This window comes from Colobus angolensis, unplaced genomic scaffold (genome assembly GCF_000951035.1).
Source record: "Colobus angolensis palliatus isolate OR3802 unplaced genomic scaffold, Cang.pa_1.0 Scaffold119, whole genome shotgun sequence".
NCBI lineage: Eukaryota > Metazoa > Chordata > Mammalia > Primates > Cercopithecidae > Colobus > Colobus angolensis.
The window spans coordinates 1,381,222-1,387,737 of NW_012113030.1; the positions used below are offsets into that span (position 1 = coordinate 1,381,222).

Here is a 6,516-nt window from a genome sequence, read left to right on the forward strand (position 1 = left end):
GTTTGCTTTTGCTTCTCTAGTTCTTTTAATTGTGATGTTAGGGTGTTGATTTTAGATCTTTCCTGCTTTCTCTTGTGGGCATTTAGTGCTACAAATTTCCCTCTAAACACTGCTTTAGCTGTGTCCCAGAGATTCTGGTACATTGTGTCTTTGTTCTTATTGGTTTCAAATAACTTATTTATTTCTGCCTTAATTTCCTCATTTACCCAGTAGTCATTCAGGAGCAGTTTGTTCAGTTTCCATATAGTTGTGAGGTTTTGAGTGAGTTTCTTAATCCTGAGCTCTAATTTGATTACACTGTGGTCTGAGACTCTGTTTGTTATAATTTCCATTCTTTTGCATTTGCTGAGGAGTGTTTTACTTCCAATTATATGGTCAATTTTAGAGTAAGTGCAATGTGGTGCTGAGAAGAATGTATATTCTGTTGATTTGGGGTGGCGAGTTCTGTAGATGACTGTTAGTTCTGCTTAGTCCAGAGTTGAGTTAAAGTCCTGAATACCCTTGTTAGTTTTCTGTCTCATTGATCTGTCTAATATTGACAGTGTTAGTCTCCCACTATTATTGTGTGGGTGTCTAAGTCTTTTTGTAGGTTTCTCAGGACTTGTTTTATGAATCTGGGTGCTCCTGTATTGGGTGCATGTATATTTAGGATAGTTAGCTCTTCTTGTTGAATTCATCCCTTTACCATTATGTAATGCTCTTCTTTGTCTCTTTTGATCTTATCTTTGTTGGTTTAAAGTCTGTTTTATCAGAGACTAGGATTGCAAGCCCTGCTTTTTTTTTTTTGCTTTCCATTTGCTTGGTAAACATTAGTCCATCCCTTTATTTTGAGCCTATGTGTGTCTTTGCACGTGTGATGGGTCTCCCGAATACAGTACACTGATGGGTCTTGACTCTTTATCCAATTTGCCAGTCTGTGTCTTTTAGTTCGAGCATTTAGCCCATTTACATTTAAGGTTAATATTGTTATATGTGAATCTGATCCTGCCATGATGATGCTAGCTGGTTATTTTGCCCATTAATTGATGCAGTTTCTTCACAGTGTTGATGGTCTTTACAATTTGGTATGTTTTTGCAGTGGCTGGTATCTGTTGTTCCTTATCTTGCTTTGTGCTTCCTTCAGGGGCTTTTATAAGGCAGACCTGGTGGTGACAAAATCCCTCAGCATTTGCTTGTCTGTAAAGGATTTTATTTCTCCTTTATTTATGAAGCTTAGTTTGGCTGGATATGAAATTCTGGGTTGAAAATTATTTTAAGAATGTTGAATATTGGCCCCCACTCTCTTCTGGTTTGTAGGGTTTCTGCCAAGAGATCCGCTTTTAGTCTGACGGGCTTCCCTTTGTGGGTAACCCGACCTTTCTCTCTGGCTGCCCTTAACATTTTTTCCTCCATTTCAACATTGGTGAATCTGACAATTATGTGTCTTGGGACTGCTCTTCTTGAAGAGTATCTTTGTGGTGTTCTCTGTATTTCCTGAATTTGAATGTTGGCTTACCTTGCTAGGCTGGGGGAGTTCTCCTGGATAATATCCTGAAGCATGTGTTCCAACTTGGTTTCATTCTCCCTGTCACTTTCAGGTACACCAATCAAATGTAGATTTGGTCTTTTCACATAGTCCCATATTTCTTGGAGGCTTTGTTCATTTCTTTTTATTTTTTCTCTAATTTTGTCTTCATGCTTTATTTCATTAAGTTGCTCTTCAATCTCTGATATCTTTCTTCTACTTGATTGATTCAGCTATTGCTACTTGAGTATGCTTCATGAAGTTCTCGTGCTATGTTTTTCAGCTCCATCAGGTCATTTATGTTCTTCTCTAAACTGGTTATTCTAGTTAGCAATTCGTCTAACCTCTTTTCAAGGTTCTTAGCTTCCTTGCATTGGATTAGAACATGCTCCTTTAGTTTGGAGGAGTTTGTTATTACTCACCTTCTGAAGCCTATTTCTGTCAATTTGTCAAACTCATTCTCTGTCTGGTTTTGTTCCCTTGCTGGTGAGGAGTTGTGATCCTTTGGAGGAGATGAGGCATTCTGGTGTTAGAAATTTTCAGGCTTTTTGCACTGGTTTTTCCTCATCTTTGTGGATTTATCTACCTTTGGTCTTTGATGCTGGTGACCTTTGGATGGGGTTTTCTGTGTCTGGACATCCTTTGTGTTGATGTTGATGCTATTTCTTTCTATTTGTTAGTTTTCCTTCTAACAGGTCACTCTGCTGCAGTTCTGCTGGAGTTTGCTGGAGGTCCACTTCAGGCCCAGTTTGCCTGGGTATCTCCAGTAGAGGCTGCAGAACAGTAAAGATTGCTGTCTGTTCCTTCCTCTGGAAGCTTTGTCCCAGAGGGGCATCCACCAGATGTCAGCTGGAGCTTTCCTGTATGAGGTGTCTATTGGCCCCTGCTGGGAGGTATCTCCCAGTTAGGAGACATGGGGGTCAGGGACCCATTTGAGGAGGCAGTCTGACCCTTAGCAGAACTTCTACACTGTGCTGGAAGATCTGCTGCTCTCTTCAGAGCCATCAGGCAAGGGCATTTAAGTACGCTGAGCTGAAGCTGTACCCACAGCCGTGCCTTCCCCCCAGGTGCTCTGTCCCAGGGTTATGAGGGTTTTATCTATAAGCCCCTGATTTGGGCTGCTGCCTTTCTTTCAGCGATGCCCTGCCCAGAGAGGAGGAATCCAGAGAGGGAGTCTCGCTACAGCAGCTTTGCAGAGCTGCGGTGGGCCTCTCCAAGTTTGAACTTCCTGGCAGCTTTGTTTACACTTTGAGGGTAAAACCAGGTACTCACACCTCAGTAATGGCAGATGCCCCTCCCCCAACCAAGCTCGAGTGTCCCAGGTCCACTTCAGACTGCTGTGCTGGCAATGAGAATTTCAAGCCAATGGATCTTAACTTGCTGGGCTCTGTGGGGGTGGGATCCGCTGAGCGAGACCACTTGGCTCCCTGGCTTCAGCCCCCTTTCCAGGGGGAGTGAACAGTTCTCTCACTGACATTCCAGGTGCCACTGGGGTATGGAAAACAAACAAACAAACAAACAACCCTGCAACTAGCTCAGTGTCTGCCCAAGTGGCCGCTTGGTTTTGTGCTTGAAATCCAGGTCCCTTGTGGTGTAGGTACCGGAGGGAATCTCCTGGTCTACGGGTTGGAAAGACAGTGGAAAAGCATAGTCTCTGGGCCAAAGTGCACCATTCCTCATGGCACAGTCCCTCAGAGCTTCCCTTGGCTAGGGGAGGGAGTTCCCTGACCCCATATACTTCCTGGGTGAGGTAACGCCCCACCCTGCTTCCGCTCGCCCTCCGTGGGCTACACCCACTGTCTAACCAGTCCCAATGAGATTAACTGGGTACCTCAGATGGAAATGCAGAAATCGCCTGCCTTTTGCATTAATCTCGCTGGGAACTGTAGACTGGAGCTGTTTCCATTCGGCCATCTTGCCTGCCTTCCGGGCTTTATGTTTTGAGAGAGTCAATCCTTGATAGATTACCTTGTACTTTTGTGGAGAGGATGTTATCATTGTCCCTGATTTAGGGGAAAATGCTAAGAAAACAAGTGATTTTCAAAACCTTGCCATGATGCCATCAGTAATGGAGTTTGGACTAGTACTGGGAACCTCTAGGTATTGACTTGAGGCCGCATGCTTATAGGACGTCAGTTCTCTTCAACAGAAGTGTTTTTAAGCTTTTCAAAATTTCCATGAAAATAAAAATGGAAGGCAGTTTTTTTCTTTTTGAAGAAAATTTTAGCTATCTTTACATAATAGCTGCTTAAGAACTGAAAAATAAAGCAAAACTACTTGTCTCAGGTTTTGTTGTATAAATTGAGTGAAATAAACAACAAAAATAGCCAGGCTAGGTGGTGCACACCTACATAGAAGGCTGAGGCAGGAGGATCACTTGAGCCTAGGAGTCTGAAGCCAGCTGGGTCAATATAGTGAGAGTCCATCTCTAAAAATAATAATAAACTTTAAAAAATTTGAAAAGAATAAAATAAGCATAAATGGGGAGAAATTAAAAGGAGACACTAAAAAATATGTCACTGCTCCCACATCTTCTCTGTACTCCCCCAAGGCGCAATGTTTTACTTCATTTCACCTTTATTTCCTATGGAATCCCAGCCTTAACAATGGAAATTGGAAAAAGCAACTAGACACCATGGAGGGAAAAAAAAGAACAAAGAAATACATTAAGGAACTAAAGAAAGGAAGGAGAGAGGGAGGGAGGAAGAAAGGAAGGAAGGAAAATATAAAAGAAAATCTGGATGTAGACTGTAAATGGACTAACTTCCAGAGGTCAGGGCCACATGGGCTGAAAACATGTTTAGAACCCCATTTTACAGGAATTCTGCACGTATCTAGAAGGGCTTTTGCCAGAAAACTGTTAAGCTTAACTACCATTCTATTGTGAATGTTTTGTGATATAAGGTTATTTTAGTCCTGTATTCAAGGTCAAGAAATGTTTCTTTTTAAAATATAAGGGCATGAACCCTCCTTTGTCAAGTTCATTAACAGAAAATGATATCTTTATTATTTGTCAGTGGATTTCCAATCAATTATCATCTGATGCAAAAATAATCCCAGGACGTAAGATTAAGTATTGTTTAAATCATGGAACCAAGACCTATAGTCAGACATGACCTCAATAATGCAAATGCATCTGTGAATAGCTGGAAAGACAAATTCATTTATAACAACAGACGGTGTCAGGAGAAGATTAAAATATATATGCACCACATAGATGAAATAATTGTAATCAGGACAGCAGAATTACCACAATTGGGGAATTTCACTGAATAGCTGAATTTCATGTATAACACAATCAAATTTTCTGCCTCATTCAATCTCACCAGTGTTGATTTCCTGGATGTTCTGACTAATTTAAACTATGGTTAATTGAATACTGAAATATTCGGGAAACTATGACAAGAACAATTTGCTATGGACAATTTCCACCTGTACTCTCAAGACTTAGAAGCCATATGGATAGAATGAAATAGGTGAGATGAATCATATTTCACTACATGTTTGCCACAAAATTAGTTTTTGCTTAGGAGGATATAAAGGAAGGGGCTATAAAATGCTGAGGTTAAAGCATTTGTTGAAAGAAGGTAATATAAATAGATACAAATTTCAGTGTTTGCTGGTAGAAAAGATTTCAAGCAGTTTCAGAGTTGTAATCCTTGCATTTATGTGTTATTTTCTTATAAAGGGAATTTGCCTGTTCAACTGCACTTTAAAAACCAGTCATTCTTTTCATCATGCTAAATTAGAAAATTTTCCAGGAAAACGTCTTAGGTGTATTAAAGTTAGAACTATTTTTTAAATATAAAACAACCATCCACACTTGAACATTTACAGATTCTCAGTTTTCATATATAGACAGATGATTTGAAAACACTGGATACTACAATCTATACATTTCCCCACTGACCTCCACATCCCCATCCCTTTACATTGTAGTTCTACATTGCTGCCAGGAGACATCAGAACCATTTTACAATATAAATACACTGGAAAGAAGAGATTCCTGTAGAACATTAACATAGAATGATATCTTTATTAATATATCTTTGCTATATATATATTTGTAACAATGTAATATATCTTTGTAACAGTGATATCTTTGTTAATTTCTACTACTTAATGTTAAGTTAATGTCATAGGACACTTCATTTCCCCAGGCAGTGTCATATCTATGACCAAAAGGGATGAAAATGTCAAATGTTAGACCTGGAAGTAACCTTGGGGTATCCAGGGGAATAACCTCATTATGCAAATAAAGAGCCGCAGCGGTCCATTGACTTCTTCTCACAGTGAATATTCTTACAGTGAATATTCTCCAGGATTCCATCATTCTCGGCCCATCTCTCCCATCCCAAGTCATTTTTGCCCTCTCCCCGCAGGTAGTCAGAAGACTAGAAGTGAAGAGGTGAGCAGTAGATAGAGCAGTTTATAAGACAATGTTAAGACCATGATGAAAAGACATTAGAGGAAGCAGTAAAAAAGCAATATGTGACTCTTAGAGCAGGTAAGTGTGCTTGCCCCATCAAGCCACACGTAACTCTCCCTCCCCTAAGGTTAGGACCTGACTATATGTTTGTCTTATATTCTTTCTACCTCTACGGCCTCTCTGGTGACTTAGAGGCACATTCTCTCTCCATCTCTGTCTGTTTCTCTACGAGATTATTTTCACTTAGACCATTGCCCTCATTTATTTACCCTCAGCATAATGACAACAGATTGAGAGTTAAAAATAAATCCCTTGTTTCCAATCTATTAAAAAAGAACTTAAATTTAAGGATGGGTCAGAAAGAGAAACGATATCACAAGTAGTTTTTAAATTAACGTTTTAGGTATTTTACTGATCACCTTTCCTTTAACTCAACTGTAGTTTCAGCTGAGGAAGTTAATGAAAGAGTTAGATGGGTGTTTCCTGATCTATTTCTTTTTCTTCTTTTTTTGTAGGAATTGATGGTGTCTTGGAATATCTGCTTCAGGATGATAATGAAACTCATGATTTAGGGCAGAAGCAG

At 39.9% G+C, this 6,516-nt stretch overlaps 1 long non-coding RNA gene across 1 annotated transcript in view; it reads left to right on the plus strand.

Moving 5' to 3' along the window:
• The window catches only part of LOC105500489, a 104,389-nt gene extending 98,385 nt beyond the window's left edge, over positions 1-6,004 (plus strand). Inside the window, exons 2-3 of the long non-coding RNA XR_001000040.1 lie at positions 4,834-4,980; positions 5,827-6,004. This is a non-coding gene — a long non-coding RNA (uncharacterized LOC105500489). The remainder of the gene's footprint in view (positions 1-4,833; positions 4,981-5,826) is intronic.
• Positions 6,005-6,516: the final 512 nt, after the last annotated feature.